The following is a 23,785-nucleotide window of genomic DNA, read 5'->3' as shown; positions in this document are numbered from 1 at the left end:
GCGAGAGCCTGCAATGCAGAAACCCTTCCCGGAGCTGAGCGGCGAGCTGGGGGGGCCGGGGCGGGGGCAGGGGCGGCAAACCTGCCCACCTCCCCGCCCCAGCGGCACGGGGAGGGGGCCCCAGCGCCCGGCTTTGCCCTTAGCGGCACGGCCGAGGGCACGCAGCGGGATCTCCTGCGGCCGGGGCGAGGCAAGGGCAGCCCGCGGGCAAGGGCAGCGCTGCGGGCCGGGCCGGGCCGGGCCGGGCACACCTGGGCCACCTGCCGCTGCACGGCACCGGGGAGCGGAGGAGGAGGACGAGGAGGACGAGGAGGGAGAAGCAGCCCTTACCTGCCGCCGCTGCTCCTCCCGCAAGCCCTCACTAACCCAGCTCCATCTTCCTCCGGCCGGGGCGGGGGCGGGGGCGGGGGGGGGGGGGGGAATCTCCCAGCCGCTGCCGTCCCCCAGCTGCTGCTTTCCGTCACCGCTGTCCCCCCGCCCGCGCTGCCCGGCGGAGCGGCCGCCCCTCGGCCGGCCTGCAGTGAGGCGGGAGGGAGGCGGGGGGCGGGCCGCCGGAGCCGCCTCCTCCCATGCAGTGCCGGGCCGCAGGGCCCGCCCCGGCCCGCCCCAGCACAGCGTTGCGGCCTCGCCGCGGCACTGGGCCGCCGGCGCCGCCCGCCCCGGCCCGGGGAAGGGGGAAGGAGGGGCCCCGGGCTGCCGCCTGCCCCCCGGGGCCGCCTGCACACAGGCTGCGTTCGGCCCGGCGGCTGCTCTCCCGTGCCTTCTGCCGCGATGCTTCGCGCGTTTGCTCGAGGGATGGCACCTTCAGCCTGCGGTAACTTCTCCGATAGCCTGGTTCCTCCTCCTCCCGTGTCCGCAGGTGTATTCTACCTCATTCGGCTAAAGCTACCTGCCCCGCACCAAAGCGGTCTTGCACTTCCACTCTTCCACCGGAGTTGAAAAGGAAGCGGGTTAAGGGCCGTCACTAGACTCACCCGAGCACTGCCCTTTCCCACTTCCCATCACAAAGAAAACCAGAAGCCTGCAAGAGCGTGGACTCTGGCAGAACATGTGGGATAGAAGGGAAAAATCACCAGTGCACAACTGTCTGTCAAGAGAAGCCTCCTTGTTTAGAAGCACCAAGAATTCCCGACCGTGATTAGCCTCCTAGAGTTGTCGAACAAATCAGTGACAGATAGAGCAGCACTAAATCTTCAAGGAGTCACAAGATGTAAATGAAACACCATCAAATGTTTTGCGCTGACACGTCACCAGATGTGCCTCCCCAGATGTGCTGTGTGTGAAGAAAGCATTTTCAGTCATAAGCTAAGGAGGTTTGATGATTAGGGAATAAAAAGAGTTACTTATGTTCTAATTCTCTACTAGAACCCCAACATCAATTGAGAATACTGTTGAAAACTCTCCAAAGAAATTCCCCCTTACTTTTGAAACCATTTCCTTTTGTAGCTGAGGAGAAGGTCAGAAAAGAAAACGTTAGGAAAACTTCCCAGCTGGTCTTACATCTAACCTTTTGTTGCAAATGCAGTGAGATACTAGCTTTTGTCATACAACCCGTGACAGGCAACAAAACAAAACAAACAAAAAAACCCAGTATAACAGTTCTCTCCGATACAACTTCAGGCCTCCATTAAGTAAACTCCCATTATTTGCCCTTCCCTCCACTATTCACCTTAGAGGAATTCTTTACACTCATCATTGAGGATTTCTAGGTGAGCAGAGTTCTCTGCTGTGCTCTCAAGTTCCTTCCAAAAGCAAAACAGTCCTGAGCAGAACAGTTTCTTGGTTTCTTCACCAATGTAAAGCCTAGCGTTCTTTAAGTGCAGCAAAGAAAAAGTGTGAAATATGTGGACAACAGAGGCAAAAAGACAGTTACAGAAAGATACTGAAGCAAAGTGGGGTTTTATCTGAAGATTCTAAGTTGGCCAACTGGTAACACGGAGTCAGAGATTCATTGAGATAACTGCTGTGAAAAAGCAGTCAATTCTTTCTTTCAGGCAAAGACAGATATAATCACAGCAAAAGTCTGAAGGGATTTGCTTGACTTCAGCAAAGGAAAGGGTGCCTAAAGAGATGCAGCAAGAGGCTTTCCTATTGAGACTTCAAGTTTTCTCATTGTCTTTCCTTGCCACTAGCAAAATTTTATTTATACCACCATTATGGGAATGCAAATATGTTTGTAACAGTCAAAGTCCCACATGAAGTGTGAAAATGCAGAGAGGCTGGATCTAGGTGAAGTGTTCACATACTTTGGGGACGTAATGTTCAACCTCAGCAGAAATGGCAGTATCTCCAGTAACAGCTGTCGTAACAGATTTAAGAACCAAAATTCTTTAGTCCATGAATACTGTGATCTCCCATCTGAACATCTTCCTCCTCTCAGAACTAGCGAGTAGGTATGCAGTAGTCCACAAAGACCAACCACTCAGCAAGGTCATTCAGAGATCTTAAATTTCTAGGCTTTTAGAGAAGGCAAGCATGTGTAGGACTGACATTCCCTGCAAAATCTATTATCTATTGCATCATTTCTGTGACCACACATGGATGCAGGGTTTGGAAAAAAAAAAAAAAAAAACACAACAACAAACAACCTACCCCACCAAAAAAAAAAAAAAAGGAAAGAAAGTATCTTCACAACTGAAGTGTTCTACACTATTCATTAATCCTGGCAGCTGAGTGGCTGTCAGCGTAACATGACTGTGTAAGTAGACAGGTTCCTGTCATGGTGAAAATGATCAGACTTCTCCCTGTCTGTTCACATAAAGCATTGCCACTGTATTGTATCTCATCACCTGTCTTATATTGCTCTGGGTCAAAGGCAGAACTGATCATAAACTAAGCAAATTACTCTGAGCTTAAAAATATTCTGGCAAGATAAAGCTCATTTCTTGACTACTACCAAACCGAAATACTGGCATAGGTGTTCCTGCCTTCTAAGGATGGAAGCAGGTATCTCCTTGTCTTTGTAGGTAGGTAAAAACAGAAGCAGAACATCCCTGCAAGTATGGTGGCAATTCTTCTGCTCACTTAAAACTGATAATTTTTTTCCAGTTAAAAGTAAGAAAGCATGAAAGAAGTCTGGCTCCTCACTTCCTTCTTCTGTTTTGTGTAGGGAGGGAAAACAAACCTGTGGGCCAAGGGTTCATCTTATCCATGAAACATATACGCATTGAAGGGAGTTTGCAAACTTACCAGATTTGAAGAGAACAAAGAAACCTTTTGCATTCTAACTGGGCATAGTAACATTTGTGCTTCAAGCTAAGAAATTGTATTACTAATAATACGGATTTTTATAAAAATATTGTCAAAAGAAAACATGCTGCAATAGTAATTGAATAAGCATTCTACAGCATGGTTTGAATTCCAACAGTTTAAGCTGTTATGCCTGGGCAGGGGGACCACGACACATACAAGACAAACCCAAATAAAGATCTACAAAATGTATGCTACTAAAATATACACATAAAGCTGGTTTGAGTCTACATAACCTCGGAAAGAGCATTGAACTTTCTAGTTATATACTAAAATTGAGTGCTTGGCTAATCCAAGACAGAGATAACAACAAGAGTACTGTGATTGGGTTAGTTGAATCTAAGCAGAAATCAAAATCTGTGAATGCTGAACTTCGTAATCCAAACACAAAGACATGGTCAGGTATGATTGGCATTATTATAACTTTTTCAAGTTGGTAACAAAGTACTACAAAAATGAAAACTTTGCACAGAAGTAAACATCCAAAGTAACAAAAAAAATCACTTCTCTTGATGTTATAACTCTCTTATAGCAAGCAGAAAGTAATTGTCAGTATGAGCCTGGCAGTCACAAAACACATTCATAGGGTTTGAGGTATACTGAAGTCACCATTAAGAGTTTGACTTCAGCATATGCAGACACACATAAATTAGCTTTAATCTGGCTAACACAGGAAGCCACAGTGGAAGAGCAATATCCATACAATGTTACTTCAGTGCTGTGCTAAAAAAACACTCATTTTGTGTAGTTTTCTTACCTTGCTTTGTTCTCTGCTTCAAGGTACAGTAGTTTCATCCTGCCTACATATCTTCGGGTCTCAAAATACAGAGAGTTTCAGAGAAAAGGAGAGATACTTGTTTCTCCTTGTAGGATGAAGCTGAATGAGTCTCCAGGTTGCTTTTTCTCAGCAGGACTTTTATATAGTGCAGCATTTCGCTTTCCCACAGTACTGCAAAAGTAACAGCAACCACATGTATGCAGACTGTATCCCACAGAGCCCTGTAATTCCCATTTTATAAGTGCAGCAATTACACAGAGGTTAAATAATTTGAACAAGAAGAAATTCATTACCAGGCTGTGTAAAGACAACATGGAATTTAAGTGCAGTCCTGCTCCTGATTCTTAAGAAGGTTTTACCTTTAAGCTTCATATTTAAATGTACATATGTCAATACCATTATCTACTATAAACATTTCAGGCAGTTGAAATAAGGACAAAGACTCAAGTGCATTATCATGACCTCTAACACATTTTGCTGCTGGTACTGACAGACAAAAAGATCTCTGTCAGAGTTAGTGCAATCTGTCCAGAGTTTAAAAAATAAAACAAACAAACAAACAAACAAAAAGTCAGTAAGGGATCAACCACTACTTCAGTCACTTACTACCTATATCCATTATAAACATTAGCTGCATAAATCCATCAAGTCTCACCCAGACCCCCAGCCTTTTGGGGGATTTCTCAGCCTTCTCATGTCCTTCTTCTCTGCTACTATCTCTCACTGCCTTCCTACAGCACAACGGTATTTATCATGAGAAACCAACGCATATGATAGCCATATACAATGTATACTATCGTCTTTAATTTCAGTTCAACAATGAGTTGGACTCGATGATCCTTGTGGGTCCCTTCCAACTTGGGGTATTCTTCTATTTACTCTCTCCATTTTGAGCTTGCAACAAGTTACATAGATTCCAGGAGGAGCATGATGTGAGTTCTGGACAGAAAACTCAGAAAAGTGAAGATAAACTTGCAGTTTTATTCCCAAAAATATAAGAACACAAAACTTTTATCCTTCTGGACCTCTTAAAAGAATTCTGGATAAACAACTTTGGCAGATGAAACTCTAATCATTCCTCTCTCCTTTACAGTGAATGAGCAGAAAATTATCTTCTGTGAGACTCCATATACAGTGGCTGTCCTTAATCTTTGCTGTTTTTGTTTTTTGTTTTTTAAATGCTTTGATGAATAGATTCATAGAAGTATAATGTGACATCTATGACTTTATAAAGATATCTAAAGTTTCAAACTTCAGAAGTACACTCAGTTTAATCTTCAAAGTTCTATGAGAGAAAGCTTGTAGGAGACAAGTACATTTAAATAGCAGATAAATTCTACAAGCCAATCTGCAGTCCAAGCCATCCTCGAGAAGTTTATGAAGGGCACAAGAACTTGAAGCAGTTAAATTTAATTAGCAGCTAAAGAAATAATATACCAAACTCTAACAAACTCCCAAGCCTCTCATCTTCACTGTAATTGTATGAAGAGCTAACAATAGATTACAGAATAAAAGGCTGTACGTTAAACTTTCTAATGAAACTCCACCACATACCCAATCATTTTTTCTAATATTTTCTCCAATTTCTCTATATTGGTGCTATGTGCAGAATAACACACAGTTCTATTTCACATCTGATCACATAAATCTGTCCCAAAGAACATACTTCCAAATATTTTGTAGAGAATGACCGAAACACAGAATTCATGCAATTCAGTGGACTAAATGAACTGAAAAATTAAAATCATTTGAATTCTTAACATGACAGGTTTCCTGCACAACATTTGCTGTATGTACATCTCATTGAACAAATCTTGTGTTTCCTTCATCCACCACACTTATTCCTTCAGATTATCTACCTTTCTACACCTCACTGATTGCAGATAGTTCCTTATGAGGTCACTGTCGTCCTGAACCTAACAAGATATACATGACAAAAACTGTGGAATGGGGAATCTAAAAGGATCTATTGGTCTATGATAGATATCTCATCTTTAGAGTAGAAATAAAGTTTGTTTATATGTCTTTTGTCTTCAATATAATGAAACATTCCCTTTACATTCCCACTACAGAAAACATGGAAGTGGGGGCAAAGATATTAAAGGCAAGTTACATACCACAACTTAAACTATATGCAATGGAAATATGAATTAGATTCCTTCTAAAAAATGTCATCTAGAAAAAGCTAACTTAATTATGATCCATCTCGAATCTAAATGGTAATCCCAACTTTTAGTGTTCTTATTACAGCTAGTATCAGTCTGACAGATCATTACAGAGACTAGATATGATACGAATGGCCATATAAAACAGAGTTCCATTTTGCATACAAACGTAAGGAGATGCTTATGCTTATAGATCAACAGGAAGTTCTTAAGGAACTAGCTTTGTCTAGTAAAGTAAGTGAACATATAGTAAGTTATCCCTAAGAAGAAAAAACTCAGAGTCATCTTGAAAGTTTGCTACACAAGCAATAGCTCCTAATGACATTTTGGTGATAGCTTTGTAGAACCTGGAAGTGTTTCTAATGAAAAATCTCTTTTGTTTATTCCATTTGGACATAACAGTTTAACATCTAGAATCCACAGAAGATTTCCTCAAAGACTTTGGAAAATCCTCTAACTCTAGATGTAAGTGAAAACTTAAATAAAGTCATACTCACAATTAATAAATAAAACGAATAAAACCACACAAGAGATGCCAGTTGAAAAGGCACAAAGGACATACTTGAGTTATAAATACCCTGGAAAATTTAACGCAAACTATAAAGAGAGGAAATCACATTAAAAAAAAAAAATCCATTCTTGAGTAATTGTAGCTAATAGTGCTTAAAATTAAGAGTTCCTGCTAAATTCTATGCTGCTTGAAGTGCATACACTGAAAGACAGGCCAGAACAGTGGGGCAGAGGGAAGGAAGTCAGTCTGCTTACCTCTCCTCCTGCTGACCTGTGACACTGGGACCCTAAAGAGGTTGCTTGTTTCCTAGCTAATTCAGCTTTACAGATTATTCTTACTATTAGACATCACTGAAATTAGCACTGTTTCTTGCCAGCCAACTGCTTTTATTAATTGTTACAAGCACATATTTTTCTATCAAGACAGCCGGGAAGTTTATTTCTCCTGTCATTACATCAGATTATTATTTTACAGTTACAGACAGATTGTTATCAGCCTTCAGAGGCTTTAAAAATAATACAATATGGTTCCTAGCACTCCGAAGCAGACTGAGAAATGCCACCCACACAATTAGCAATACTTTTTTTTTCCCTCTAAACACAGTGTGCAAGAAGATTTATTCTACAGATGTTTTGCAGTTAATTTTACAGTAAAGAACAGAATCACTATGGCATGAAACTTCTGTACTGAAATGTACAGAAAATCTGCAATGGTTTTGCCACTTACTGGAGAAAAATAGGATGACTTCAAATATCTCTCAGCATATCTAATTTAGGACACTTCACTAGGATGTTACTACAGCTACGCTTAACAAAATTATTGAGGTTAGGCATTACAGAATATTGCAAATCTATACCCTACTGGTGAAGAGCCCAGATGTATAACCATGCAGTGTTACTAAGACAGTTGCACATGCTCAATAGCTCTCTACTTAGAGAGCTGTAAAGAGAAGCAAAATATCTCACTTCTAAATCACTATGGCATGTACAGAGGGTCTGGAAGTTGTTAGTGACAGACAGAGGGGACATGATTTTCCAATTAAAAAAAAATAATTTTAACAGAATCATCAGCATTATACCCGAGGGACACAGTAAATGTTCCTCATTTATAAATAAACAGGATTCCTAAAGGAAAAGCTTTTTGCTTTTTTGACTGTGACCATACTTTTGGCTGACATTTGAGTTGCTTTCAGATTAGTAGAGCAAATGTATTTATGTATTTAATGTGTTCAGCTCTGGGGCCCCCACGTATAAGAAGGACATGGACCTCGTAGAACAAGCCCAGAGGAGGGCCATAGGGATGAGCAGAGTAATGGCTTTAAACTGAAAGTGGGTAGATTTAGAATAGATATAAGGAAGAAATTCTTTATTCTAACAGTGGTGAGGCACTGGAACAGGCGCCTGCAGAGATTTCTCACCGTAAGATTTTGTAGCAAAGAGTTAAAGCAAGCTCAGAGATAGGTATGTCTGAAGGACTGAATGCCAAAAGACATGCACATGCATTCTGCCTTCCTGGCACATCTGACAGATCTTTAACATGGGCAGAATGTGACCATTTAGAAGCACTGCAGCCACATGGCAGAAGCGGGGCAGGGAAGAACCCAATACCACACACTGTATGTAATATGAGTGGGTCAGTGGAGCAACAAAAAGGAAGGTACTTCTGAAAGAACCATCCAAGGAACAGCTGAGGAAGAGGGGACACCTGGAGCTTGTCCTATGTGGATCTCAGATAACTCTAGTGACTGAGAGTTACTAACTCATATGCCTTCAACAGTGACAAAATACTACAGTCTTGTGTCACGTAAGCAGTAGTGACTTTTATATTAACTATAAAAAAATAAAAAGTGATTATAAAATATATATTTTTAATGCAACTTCCCCCATTAAATAACTTTGTCTTATCTTGTCACAAGAGGAGAAAATCCCTGGTTCAATTCTGTCTAGCTTGACTAGGGAGAACAGCGATACCAGCTTTGATTTTTCTATGAAAATTGCCTGGTTATCCTTTTGGATTCCTACTGCCTACTAAAGTATAGAAATTTTGCTAAAGAATGATAAGAGGTGATATCGACTAGATGAGATTTAATTTTCACTGTCAGTCACAACAGCTCTTTTTCCCATCCAAAATGGCAATATTATTTGGATCATCAAATGCTTGAACTGCCTCTGTTAAACTTGAGGAACACACTATTGGTGAATATTATGAATGAACAGACACGGAAAAGATATGCAAAAGGAATGGACCATCATTTCACCATGAATGGTACATTTTGCATATATATTCATTTAACAGGACTATAATCCACGTTTTGATACAGCATTTAGACATCTGTGGAGGGGCAATGATAGCACTCTTTTCCTGGATTGCATTACGGTAATGCAAAAAGTACAGTGTGTTCCAATATGTGCATAACATAGGAAGAAAGTTCTCTCAATAACAAAATTGTTTTCTTCAGTTAAAAGTTTTATATAAAAGATCACATAAATAGCTGAAAAGAGGCAGAAAAAAAAAGTCTGTGTACTCAAGAGCTCTACACTGATCCTCCATGATGCTGGATTCTGCAGTTGAGTGTCCTCAAAACGAGTTTGGGTACCATCAGACATTTTATATTTTCACATGAAATTATATAATCCAAAATAAAACAAGATTAAGCCAACTTGCTCTGTCATCACCTGTGGTGCACACAGTCCCCAGTTATCTATTTCATGCAGTGTGATTGTCCACATAACCTTACCTTCTGCTTATTCTGGAAGTAAGCCAAAAGTAGCTTTGTTTGCCCACTCCATTACTTAATTCAGTCGACAATAAATACAAAAGCAAGACTCATTTTCACCACTTTCAATAGGGAGGAATTATGCCAGCAAATGCTAAACATTTCACATTACAAATGTATTGTCTTGGCCCTGCCTTCCTCACGTGCCAACACTTACCTACCATTACAGCCATCTGCTGGCTATCCTGCTAACTTCAGGCAAAGCACACCATCAACCTTAGCTCTGCCACATGGAATGGCACTGAGTGCATGCTCACTGTCGGAGGTGGCTGCAGTTCTGAGTGCAGTACAGGTTGGTGGGGCTAAGGTTACGCGTCCCAGTTTTATTGGGGTAAGACTCCTTCTTCCACATGCACGCGTCCAGATTTCTAGAGTGATTCTACGAGAGGTAAGTTGCAGATGTTTAAAAGGTTCCATCCCAGACCCTAAAATTCTACTGCCTTACAGTAAGTTTCTCACAAGACGAGATCACAAGATCCCAGAACACATATGACACAACACTAACCAAGTATAACAATGGTGACAGTGGTTCATGGTGACAATGCTGCACATGTGTTCCAAATATATCACTGTCATGTACACAGACCTGGAGATGCAGGTCATAGCTCTCCACTTGGACACAATTATTTTCTGAGATCTTCATTCTGCTACAAGTTACCATACAAAAGAATGGAAAGAAATTAACTTACCATGTACTTTGCTTTTCCTGAAGTTGGCTTTTCTGGCTCTAGGATCGCTATCCGTACTCCTCTGAGAATTATTAGCACATTGTTCATAGCCTGAAGAGCATGAAACACCTGGCACAGGAGAAACAAATCAAACACACTTTACGCAATATTCTAATACAATGGGTCACAGGCTAGGTGTGTGGGGAGATCCAGGTGAAGGTATTTGTTAGTTTGGCTTTACAATTTAACTGCTTAACCAGCCACCTCAACTGGATCTCCCAAGATAAATGGAGAAGCTAAATTTGACATTATTTCAGTCTAGCTTGTAATGATCTACCAGCTTTGCCAGGCAGTCTGTGTACAGAGTAAATCAACTTTGCATGGAGTATGGCACATTAAGATGTATTCTGTGAGCTGTTGCTTTGTTGCTAAGTTCTGTGTTATGTTCACACCCTTCAAAATTAAACTACAATGCCTGAACAGGTGGCAAAATAAATTGCAAGCGTCTTTAGAGGAAAAAAAAATCTATTTTAAAACAAAACAAAACTCAACCATCCATTTCTCCTTTCCCACACTAGCCCTAAATATAAGCAGTACTTTCACAATACAGTATCTGACAACACTACAGAACCCAGATTTCTCACATGGTACTTTACTGTAAATAAATACATACATAGAGAGAAGAACGGAAAAAGTACCATTCAAAACTACGCTAATTTGCTTCTACATTTACGAATGTTGTAATATCAAAGGCAGATGTGTACAACCCTCCTATTTCTTTTTGGAATGGGTTAAAAACTGTGTGCCAGTAGTAGCCAAATCTGTATTTGACCATATGCTTTTAGCCTGTGGTAAGTTAAAGAAGATCCTTCTAGACACTTCTCAGGCCTCCACTGTGAAGTCCAGACCATTCAGTAAGGCAAAAACTGATGGCTAAATAAAGTAGTCTCTCTTTATTTATTTTTTCACTCCTGTTTTTGATTTGAGTTTTCTTAAGGAGAAGTGGGCGTATCTTCCAGAAGCGACCCAAAGGTTCTGATAATCACTGGCCCTTCTAAAGCAGTTTCACAACAGCCATCTTTGCTGAATGCTACACTTCTCTGTGACACCAAAATTAAAACCTGTCCAGGCATAAATACAGATAACTTCTTCTGTCATCCTTAGTCCATTTTACACATGCCATTTCACAGATAATGTTCCGGAAATCACAGAATGACTGAAAACTTTTGATTGGAAAGAGGGTCTCTAGTCCAGTTTGCTAATGAAAGCAAGTCTAACTTTGAAGTTACCATATGATAGCTTTGTTTTATGCTAGAGTTACCAGAGACCTTAAGGTAATTGAAGCACATGCCACTAGCCACGTTTTTCATTTCTTGAGCAAAACCATGAAGTGAGATGTCTTCCTTGGGAGTAATTCCTACGGAAGTTTATAACGCAAATTCAGGGGTGGGGAAAGGGCTTATATACTCCTCCCTTCCCTCCTGACCTAAAACATTCCCTGATGATAGCCATGGGTTCTGACTTGATGCCATCTTGGTCTCCAGCCAACAATAAGAGTGGAAACTCTGCACATCCAACTTTACCATTGACTTAGAGCATTTTGGCCTTGGTTGGGTCAGATGTTGCACCTTGCTTTTCTTGGCTTAAGATGCTAGAAATCAGTCTAGCTGAGAATGAGCTCCAAGTGCTTGATTTTACCTCTACCCTTTGCCTCCTGTCAAAAAGGTGCAAAGAAGTAAATGAATAGAATATTGCTAACAGGTCTCCAGGTTGTTTTCTTTGAAACCAGCTGGCAATGAAGACCTTCAAAGGAAACCCCACTCACTTTCAAGGATGCCATGAACACCATGATCAAGAAAGAATCGAAACCAGGAGGTACTTGAAGGAGGAGTACTTTGAGACAGGCATCCAAGGGGACACCCTGTAAAGGAAGAGGGGCTTACAGAGCATATTCTTTGGGAAAAGAAATACAGCTACAAGCTTTCTCCATCCTGATGGGGAATGCAATATCACCACATGGGAAGTTCCTCAAAAACTACATTACAAGCGTAGTTTATGTATAGATGCATTATCTACATGAATAAAACTTAAAAGGCTATCCTGAGTCCCCTGCAATTTACTGATACTGAGGAGAAAATTGGAATGACTGTAGAACACTTACAAGGCAATTATAAAGGTCAAAACCATACAATTCACTATCAGTTTTCATGGGTATTATGTAACTCATCTGAAATCTCAAAGCAAAAGACTACAGTGATGTTTTATCAAGTGTTGCCTTCTTTCCCCTAACAGTTACTAAGAGTGAGAGAGAAATCACCCTTGCACAGAATGAGTTCTGACTCATTATATGAGGCTTTTTAGGTGTCAATTAAACAGTATTTACTTATTACAGCTCAACATCTCAAAAAATGCAACCTCCTGGGTATGCCAGCTGCACTGTTTCTCAAAAGCCACCCTCTACTCTCACAGGGATCATCATCACTAGCTCCATCTCATTCATTTTATAAGCTTTCATTGAAAGCAGAGCATTAGGAAGCAATAACATTTTATAACAATCTGTTGCCAACTATCCACATTACACTTCTCTACGTAACATGAGTTTACCTTTCTGAATGAGAAAGATTGAACCTTCCATTAATAAATAACCTACCTCAAAATTACCAAGCAAAATAGAACCATCACGAAATCACTACAGACGTACTTGGGAAGAGAACAGATGCAGTAATTATCTGATCCCCTGTGAGCTTCCTGTAGAACACTTTCATTCTCTCTGCATCATCCCCATAAACTAGAAGCAGTGTTAAGCTGTGAAGGGAGTTTGTTCTCTGTGGTTAATTATGAAGGTCTAAAACTTTTTATTTCTATTTAATTAATTATTTAATGAAAATAATACATATTTTCATTACTATGCCAACCTGAAACAGATCCTAATAATGAACTTATTGCAGCATTTACAGTATTTCTATATATTTTTAAACAACTTCCTAATGAGACATTCCAACTGTGGTAAGCCAAACATGTACTTCAGCAGGCCTCTGCAATCTGCAGACTGCTGAAACATATCAAAATAAACATTAGGCTTTTGTACACTGCAGGTCTTTTTCTTTTTGACTATAGTGGAGATTCAAAGAGAAAATAAACCTCGCTGATCTACATACACAGTATACAGTAAACCTACTGCAAAACCAAGGATAATGATTTCTAGAGTTGTACAGAAGCTCAATTGCAATTGAAAAAACAATACTTTGGATATATATTGATATGAATCAGTGATCTTGAAAATTTAGTAAAGGAAGAAACACCAACTCAGAACACATTTAGCCTATTCCACAGTATCATCAAGGCTGGCCATCTCTTGGTGTTGACACCAGAGATAATAGAACAAATCATGAAGTTACTTTACCAAAGTGAGGCGTGAGTTTTAAAGCAGGTGATAAGTACGATATATATATATATATATATATGATCATTAGAAAGACATGACTTTCCCTATTTCTTCTACTCCAATTGTATTCTTTCTTTCATTATTAACTGGTCTAAGCTTCAGCCACCTGAAGTTAGCCATAAGAACTTTAGTTCTTACTAGTTTATTTTACTTTGTTAATCCACTGTTTTCTCACGTGATTTTTTTTTTCTGTCCAAAACACTTTGCATTATTCTTTGGCTCATTTTAATTTACTTTCCTGTAAATTTATTTAAGAGTTAAAAAGTAAAGGAAATAATACAGATTGCTCTAAGTCTCCACTCAATCATTTCTGTGCAGTGATGTGCCTGCAGTCCCTCAGCATATACATTATTCTAGCTTGAAATATGTTTCCCAACAGTTTTTGAAGCTGCTGGTATCTTGCACAGGATAATACAAAGAAGGCATTACCCAGCAAGAGAAAAAAAGTTTAGGAATAAAACCATTCACATACAGACAACTGGAGGGGAACCATCACTTCACACCTACCCCTGTGTTCACAGTACCACATGCAAACACCTCTCAAGTCAAAAGCAGTATTTGTTAAGCAGTCAACAACATTACAGCTGAGGAAAGGAAGAGAAGTTATTTAACTGAGAAGGCAGTTCACATAGACTGACTGCTACCCAGGTTGTCTTTGTCCAGGATACAGGGATGTCTAGGAAGTTTCATGCTCACCGAGGGAAACAACCAGCACTTTGAACATGGGTGATAAGAACTGCAACTCTCTGCCAGGATCTGCCAGGAAAGACTTCCATGAAGCAGAAAGAAGCAGAGTAAGAAGTAGAAGAGTGTTCTGCCAGTTAGGACTGCTTCAGGGACATGCTGTTCTGTAACGAGCCAATAACTGTGTATTCATCTGTGGGGGAGACTCCTGTGTCATCTCTAAGGATGGTTCAACTGAAAACACTAGGAGGGAAGTTATTATTAGCAAGTAAGAAACAAAAGAGCTATTGTTATTGAACAGGAATATTTTAAAACATACACGGCTTGTGAGTGTTCTCCCAGTGAAGGATTTTCATTCCTGCATTTTTTCAGAACCAAAAGATTTCAGCCAGTGTCGGTGTGAGCTGGCTCAGGACCTGCCAGGTGCTCTATGTGCTATATCTGAGGAACCAAACGCCCTTCCCAGCCAACAGACTTACTTCAGACCTCCACGTTTGCAGATATTTCAATAGAAGACCTTGTGCTCCACTTCACATGCACAGCATTTGGTGAAGTAAACAAACATCCGATCTGCCTTCCTTGGAAAAGAGGGGACCTCTGTGACCCAATATAGACATGCATTTGGATAGCAGGCTAGTTTCTTAAGCACATTTTGCAAGAGAACAACAAACAATTGGCTAGAACAATTGCATTTGAAGAAAAATAGATGGAAGAGATCATCATCCAAAGGAAGTTACTAAAATGTTATTTTATCTCATTTTGCTCAGTCCAACTTTTCTGACAGACATTGGACAGCAATAGCTAAAAATACCATAGGTTTTCCTACAGAAAACCCTACCACTGACTAATACTGACTGCTCCATCCATGCATCCATGCTGCATGCTAATTTGATGATTCACATCTTAATTCATTTTAGTCTACTTTCCTTTCATGTTGAGGACCTGAAGTTTTGTACTTTCATTACAGCCTGCTGCTTTGCCTCTCTCACATATCTAAGACCACACAGGACAAGTGGGAGAAGCCCACACTGGCTGTCACTAGCAACATTTGTGCTTTGCGATAGCAAGCTTTAAAAATCTAGTTTCTCAAGAGTTTAAGCAAAAGGAACACAGAGACAGGAACAATTCTGAGTAATACCACTCTGCTTGCCACAGGGTAGTAAGATTTAAGAAGGATATATCTGGTTTCTTCTTTTCTCCTACATCCTTCCCTAGAATGCTGAAGTCTGTGGAAACTGAAGGGGAATAGGCACTTTCTTCATTTTAAGCTGCGTTAAGCAGAATTAAAACAGAAATTCAGATCTACTACTCGAATACTTGACACTGTGGTTTTTGAGCTTCCTGCTCAAACACAATGATTACACTTAATGTGGCCATGATTAAGGATGCTCAAGAAAGCATAAAGATAACCATACCGGTGTGTTTTCTCATTAATGTGTTTAAATCAAGTTATTTAAGGGTCAGACCCATTTATCTTGTCATGTGTTTTAGTAGACTGGAACTCAACCTGAACAGAGAAAAAACATTTTCATAAACATTTGCATCTGCCTCAGGCTGGTTTGGGGTACTTGAACATAGACATATGAACTCCAGCATGCAGACAGGCCTCCCATATAGCTAGTCTTTAAAAAAATAAAAAAAAAATCCTAGAAATTCTGGTAATTCTTTCAGGACTAACAGTGCTAAATCAATTATTATGCGGAGTTACAGTTTTGAGAGATGGTGGGACCTAAAATTTACTCTCATGCTTGTTGATATTTTATTGCCATTTGGGGACTTACACCTACAAACATGCAAGTCTAGAGTTGTAACATGAACCCAGCTCTCTTCTCATTGATCCAAATAAATGTGAGAAGGGAAAACTGTGAAACACACATTTGACTCTGAAAGTGGCAGCAATAAAGGACAAGAAAACCAGATTTATTATTCGGCATTTCTTGAAGCAAACCCACACCTATATTAAATCTTAGTTTGCTCCATTCCTCCATTCAGTAACATAATTTTACTGTTAGGGTTGGTTCAATTCCTGAGAACTAAACAGAAACTGCATCCTGCTACCCAATTCTTGCTGAATTTTAGGAGTATTTGCACTCCTAACTTCTTTGTTCCTTTCCCTTGAAATCCCTGTGAAAGTGAATGCACAATTTGTGTTACTTCACCAAATCATTTAGGTAGCTGGGACCCTACAGAAAATAGCTTGTCATGCTATTTCAGGAGCATGAATACCACTAGCCAGCTAATGTTTTTTAATGTTATTTTAAAAAGCTAGTATGGAGTAATAATAATTTTAAAAGTTATGTAGGATGTAGGAGTATTCTCATTCATCCAAATAAGTTTAAATAGGTCTACAAAGATGTTTATGATACATACTACTTGTCTTAGGAGCTGAACTTCACTAAAAATGGAGATTATACTAAGAGAGAGGCATTGTCCTGGTACCAGGGATTGTTTTAAAAGTCTAACAGCTAGAAATTTTCCAAATAGCAACAGAATTTTCATCTGCTTAAGCACTCAGGCCAGTAACATTTCAAATTCTAAATTCATACAAAGAGGGAACAAATGTATAACCATAGATAATATTCCATCAGCTGGTGAAATAATCATAATTCAAGAACTCTGAAAATAATTATGCTATTACACTTGTGGGTTACTTTAAGGTTTAAAAAAGTGATTGGTTAGATTCCATTTTAATCTTGCTTGTTTCTCACTCTTGTGCATGTAGGAAAATAAAAGCTATAACCAGTCAATTTAGTAACACATAAAAGAGGATTTCCATAAGACTAATTCTGATGTGAAGGAAGGCCTGTGATTATTACTTACTTCCAAATTTCTCAGCTTATTAACACAAGAACACACCTGCAGGAAAAGCCTTAAATTCCTTGAAATATTTGAACAAAATGAGGGAATAAAAGAAAAACTGTGACAAGTTAATGAACTTAATAATAAAAAAACAAACAAACACAGAAGTATCGATGTGAACCATCTTCCTCCCATAATACAGTGAAATACAAACGTGAAAGGTCATGCATTACATTGGACTGAGGTAAGTACGCCTTCTTCTTTAACAATAAATGTATACTTTAAGGAATCTTCTCTCACTGAAGACACCACCAAAAAAAGTCTTCAAAAACTTAAATTTTAATGCAGATATAGATATATACATATTGCTATTATGACTAGCCTGTTTTTTTGTTTGTTTGTTTTTTAAATGTGGAGCAGAAGTTTCCATGCATTACAGTCTGAAAAATTTCCTTGTGGTTACTGAACATCTGTCACTAATGGCAAAGCAGATCCGCTGTTCTTGTTGCAATACAAAGTATCATAATCTTTGAAGCAGCCATTTCCCCTTTTCAAGGGTATTTCCTTTATAAGGTGCAATCAATTCACACACGCTGTTAACCTGAGAAAGTGTCATAACAAAATGTTTCGCTCTCAAGTAAAAAGGACTTGGCTCTGTCCTCAGCCTTACACAGCTGACATCCCTTAGGTGGAAGAAATGCTCAAATCTACAAGTTGCTGACCAAATTTATTTCCAAATCTTCTTTCACGTTGTTCTGTAGATTTTTGAGAATGCCCATGTCCTGCTATCCTCAAAGTGAGCTTTAAAGGCATTTCATTTGCCTAACACCTGGCAGAGATCAAAGGTTTTATAATTCTATAAAACAAGTAGACGTACACTTTGCTGCATGTAAGTAGAACCTGCTTGCAAGATACAAACCCAATACTCTCTACACAGAAGTCCTATTACCATCCTCTTAAACCGCAGGAATTGCAACAACGCAGCACAATCATTAATTCCAGTATCATCATAGTGCCTAGCATGCAGATGCCTTTCCAACAGGCTCCAGATTGTTACCACTAAGAGATTAGCATTTTACCAAACAAATAACCATGCAAAAAGTTTCAAGCTACCTGCAAAAACAAAGTCATCCAGGAAAGTATTAATAATCTGAATTACATATTAGAACTGCAGTAATAAATTGTAAATAGCAAATTATTGTTATGGTTATAAATCGCCTCTTAACATTCAGCTAGCAGTTGGTTTGTGAATCGTTTTTATAATTCTGTCAGCAATGAAAGAAGCAGCACCGTAAAAGAAGGCGGCTAACTACAGAAGCCAAGTAAATGAATGCATACAAATTGAGATTCCTCCCCACCCCTCTCAGGGGCAACATTTCCTGCTCTCACAATTTTAACATGAATCTTACTATTTTTAGTGCTTTTCTTAAAGTCTCTACTGCTGGAATCATGCCTATGAGTCGTAGTATTAATATTAAAAGATTTCCACCCCCTTGAATCTGAAATTTGCAAGTGGGAAAAAAGCACACCCTACAGGCTGAAAAAAAAAAATCAGGGTGGATCGTTTTTGTGTTTGGTTTAAATTAATTAATAACTCATTATTTCTAAGCTGATTCCTTGAGCGGCAGGAGCCAGACAGCGCATTTACTCCTCATAACTGACTGTCCATTAGAATGTCACCTGAGCAGATGGAGACACATCAGCCATTTTACACGGAAGAAATATGCAACATTACTTCACTACTCTTTTTGTCCAGCAAATATTCTTACACTTCAGAATGTTAATCCAGCTTCTCTTAAAAGCCGTACTTCTAAAGAGAATGCTTCACCTTTTGACCTACGAAGGAACATTATTTCATGCACTATTTTTCATGCACAAAATTATTATTTTTTCCCTGAAAAGCTAACTCCTCTGCAACTATGAGCACACTGTGTGAGAAGATATAACTAAGAGCTATGTTACCTGCAAGAGAGGTGTAAATGCATACAAAGCAGGAATATAACATCAGTCTTCCTTAAGGGCAAGATAATGCTTTTACATTCTCCTTAAGATAGCTACTTGTTTGAAAGAGAAAGTTAAATAGATTATTTGCCAACATATTGTTATAGGATTGGACTGTTTTTTTTAAAGCCACCACTAGATGGTGAAACAACTTCAGCAATTTGTAAATCTACATCACCTCTCTGAGCCCCTTTCTTCCCCTTGAGTCTTCCCCTTCCCTGCCTCCAATCAAGTGCACTCAGAGACATCGGGAGGACAACACAAACCTGGAAAGCAAGCTTATCTCCTGTAATTAGGATTTGTCAAAATAGCATTGTCAAAGCTACCATTCCCTTCAACATCGTAATTTGTTTTACACAGGAGGGAACAATGAAATTTCTCTGACTTGCTACAGCTCTATATGACTGAGAGCTACACGAGGAAGTGACTGGGCACTGCAGATCAGGGTGTCCAAAACACCAGTCGTGGACTTCTGAAACCCAAATTCAGCTCCCTCTTCTGCTAGGCAGACCAACTCAGCAACCCAAATGCAAGTTTCTTAACATCACTGCACCTCATTTCTTGTCTGGAAGCAAAATTATAGTTGTTAGTACTTACAACCTCATATGGATGCTGGAAAGACAAGTACATTTAAAAGTTATGTCATATTCCTGAACTGTGAAGTATTTTAGTGTATTGTATATTGCTCTGAGAGGCAAATAACAGCTTTGGCGTTCACTTTCCCCAGCCTCTAGTACCTTAAAAAGATTCATTTTGCTTAGTTTTAGAAAGAACTATGACGACTTCCATAAGTGTTTTACCTGCTACTGCAAGAGATCAGACTCATAAGATGCTTCTACTGTGTGCCCACCTCTTCTTTTATGGCCTCCTATTTCATCCCCCTGAAGTATTTTGATGAAAGCCTGGTGGGACAGATGTATTACAGTCCTGGTTTTGGCTGGGATAGAGTTAATTTTCTTCCTAGGGGCTGGTGTGGTGCTGTGTTTTGGATTCAGGATAAGAACAATGCTGATAGCACACCAGCTGTTGCTGAGCAGCGCTTGCACAGAGCCAAGGCCTTTCCTGCTCCTGGTGTTGCCCTGCCAGCGAGGGGCCTGGGGGTGCCCCAGCAGCTGGGGGGGACAGACCCAGGACAGCTGACCCAGGCTGCCCAAAGGGATGGCCCATGCCATGCGGCGTCCTGCTCTGCAATACAACGGGGGGAGTTGGCACTGCTCAGGGACAGGCTGGGCATCAGGCAGCAGGTGGTGAGCAATCACGTTGTGCATCACCTGCTTTGTACATTTTTTTCCTTCTCTTCTATTTCCTTTCTTTCCTATTAAACTGTCTTTATCTCAACCCACAAGTTTTATTTGTTGTTCCCCCTATTCTCTCTCCTGTCCTGCTGGTGGGCAGGGAGTGAACCAATGGCTGTGTGGTGCTTAGCTGCCTGCTGGGTTAAACCACAATAATTACTATGCAGCTACAGTTCTTATTCATTAGTTATGCCTATCCTGGTGGTAAAACATGGCTGGATTTTTATTTCTGTTGTTATGTTTTAATATTTATCAAGAGTTCCAGGAACCACTTATTACAAATTAAGTAAACTGATAAATAAAAGAACAAATCTTCCCCAGAGCTAAATGAACAGCTGAGGAAGTTCTGAGCTTATTTTGCTCACAACCAACAGAACCAGAAGCCTGAAGTGTATCTTACTGCAAAACACTTTTTTTTTAATGATCATCAGTAAACAGATCATAACCAAAGTTATGAGTAATGTGGATTTAAGCCTACATGAAAAAGGAAAGTGTTGGATAGGTAACATTGAAAATAAGTTGTGTAGACAAGGTAAATTTTCTATCAGCTAGTAGACGTCAAACAGACTATTTAATTAATCGGGTATTTGAGATAACACACAGAAAGCACACACCTTCATTTCACAGAGGAGAAGCCTCCACCCAGCCATAGCTACCCTCCGCATGAACATTAGAAAAAGATGTTGAGTAACACACTTGAATGAAAAAGACCAGGAACTGCTACAGGAACTATAAGAAAACCCCTAGAGTACATTCAACTGGGAGGAAGAACAATAGGTTAGAAAACAGGTTTCAAAAGAAAGGAGACTGTGCCTAATGCATTGACCTATGACCTGAAAACCAAGACAACTAAGACCCTTACCACTCTGCATGCATTATGGGATCAAATTCCTCCAGGAGATGACAGGGCCTCCCCTAAGCCAAGCTAAAAAATGTCTCGAAGTATCATCAGGGGGCTCACATGGGATGCAAGAGATTCAGGCCTGTGACCTCCACCACAGAAAAGAACATTCTCTGGATATACAAGGTGCATTTACCTGTTAAGCCTTTTACTACTCTGAACACATTTATTCTGCTTCTAAAACTCAGTAAAGCCTAGAACTCTTTGCCAGACTGACAGAGGAATACAGAACTGGCCACCTCAGAAAGGTAACACAGGATTTACCAGGAATTGAACTGCCCAAAAGGGATCACAAGTGTGCCCTTTCCCCTGCACTGCACTAAGCAGAAGTGTCTAATAAAAACGTCAATAGCAGACACAAATACAGCTGCTATGCTATAGAACGAAAGACCAACAGTAATCAAGCAGCTTGAATATTCATGGAGGAAGATGTACCTCAGGGACCTGAGGTTGAATTATATCTGCATTCCAAGCTAACACCAGAATAATATTACCATCAAAAGTCTTGGTTTCAATATAATCTGACCAAAAGAACATTTATGGGAAACAGCGTCAACGAATCTAGTTGTTATTCCATCATAAACAAAATCTGGGGTGACTCCTTCGGAATTGGTTTGAACTAGCCGTTCATCTGGTTAATTTCTAAGCGAATGGGAAGATCCTATTTATCAAAATCTTGCATGGAATCATTCAGTTAGAGCCAATTCCATTTTCGTATACAACATAAATTATTTATACAATGGAGTAATGCAGCTATACAGATACTATATTATTTCACTGTATAAAGCTGAGAAATAGCTGCAGCCTCTTTTCATTCATACTATTCCATTGGAAGTAGAAAAGAATCTCCTTTTCATTTAAGGATGATCAGAAAACAATGCAAATAAATATTAATTGAGGGCACATCTACACTACAAGGCCTTTTTCTAGCATAGCAAGTGATCTATGTCACCACTATTATATAAAGAATGGCCTGTATCACTAAATCAAATAGCTGCTGGCCAACCCCTGTACCGAGAAGCAGTTTATCCTGAAAAGAACTATTATGCCACCTCCTTAAGTCCCATAAGCAGGGCTGATTTAATCACACAGCTGTTATACTGGCAAAATCATGTTTACGCTGGAGGGTTTGAAAAGGGAGACCACCAAGTTATTGTATCATTGCCAAGCAGGCACTTTCCCTAGAACATGATATTCGCATATTTTAAAACAAAAAAAACTTGTTCAGCAATAATTTATGATTCTGCACAGTGACAAAAAAAAAACCAAACTTTTTCTGCTCACTCATTCCAGACAATGAATCAGAAATCTGTAGAAGAGAAAATACACCTTTTACCTGACCCACATGTTTACAGCCAACAATAGTTTTTAAATTTGAAAAAAAAAAAAAACCATAGTCATATCTTTTGTAATTTGCTTCAAATGTTGTATTTGTGTCAAAAATGGTGCTGCCCAAAGCAAATAATCCACCCAGAATCCGCAGCATTTCAGAAGAGTTTTGACACAAAGTTGTTCTTCCTCTCTAGCCAGCAGTGCTGATCTTAGTGATTATTTTAGTTAGGGATAGTTTCTTCTTTTTTCTCTTGAAACTAAGAACTTGGTTTTCGTTTTGTTTTCAGTAGATGTAACTCCTAAACTCAGAAATTGCTCTGCACTAAAAGCAAGCTAGAGTCCTGTGTCTCAGTAGGATAGAGATTTGGAGAGATGGGAGTGTACGTATAGAGAAAAAGTAGTACCTAGGATATCCACAGGCAGTGCCAAAAGGTAACAGACAATACGCTGTACAGTACTTCTATGTTCGAGGCAGTGTCTAAGATAAAATATTTATTGAGAGACAGAACAGGATTTGTTGATTATAGTTGCAAGTTCTCTCTCATAATACTTTTGTGCTCATGCTATTCAACAGCATATTGGAAAACCTTTACAGGTTACAAAGGAATGTAGCAAATAACTAGGTTACATTTATATAAACTAATCAGACACACACAGCTTTTTCACCATGACAGAGTGTAATATTATTGACTATTACATCTGACACTGCTCTGAAGAGGCCTATTACCTTTATGTTAAGTATATTTATATGTACACAAAATAAATTATTTTACTGAAGTTCAGAATTAGCAACTGGCAGAATGCCTCATGCTCATTATTTGAACCATCTACCAGAAACAATAAAATAATTTCAGCTACAGTTGAACTCTTTGCCTACAGCTGAAAAACAGGGCTAGTTAAGGGAAGGTAGCCAGTTCCCTGAGCTATAAATTAACTTCGGTTTAATTAGAAATATGAGTTAGGAGCGGAAATGTATTAGCAGTAGATCCTGCAGGATGTACTTGATCTGCCAGATTCCCTAACTCTGCTAGCAGACAGAACGCATGATGATAAAGCTAAAATAGGAAATGCAACATCTAGTTTAAAGTGGTCTTTGTCGAAGTTAGTCTCAGCCTTCAGCCCATCCACTTGGTGTTGAGGGTTGCAGAGAAATCCACCCACACCACCGATCTTCTGTGGAT

General features: G+C 39.6%; 1 protein-coding gene across 15 annotated transcripts in view; it reads right to left on the bottom strand.

Annotated features, from left to right (window-relative positions):
- OTUD7A (OTU deubiquitinase 7A) overlaps nt 1-23,785 on the bottom strand; it is a 150,083-nt gene that overhangs the window by 114,872 nt on the left and 11,426 nt on the right. For 6 of the 15 annotated variants that reach the window (XM_083850982.1, XM_083850983.1, XM_083850979.1 and 3 more), the window contains 3 exons: nt 10,169-10,276; nt 9,637-9,858; nt 4,007-4,198 (listed from right to left, as the gene is read on the bottom strand). The gene's annotated coding sequence lies outside the window, so the exon portion shown is untranslated. Of the gene's footprint in view, nt 1-330; nt 550-4,006; nt 4,199-9,440; nt 9,585-9,636; nt 9,859-10,168; nt 10,277-23,785 lie in introns of those variants that run through there. The other 9 variants (XM_083850984.1, XM_083850990.1, XM_083850989.1 and 6 more) reach the window with 7 other exon arrangements.

The sequence above is a fragment of the Anser anser genome (genome assembly GCF_964211835.1).
Source record: "Anser anser genome assembly, chromosome: 10".
Taxonomy (NCBI): Eukaryota; Metazoa; Chordata; class Aves; order Anseriformes; family Anatidae; genus Anser; species Anser anser.
This window is presented reverse-complemented; position numbering and strand designations above follow the sequence as displayed.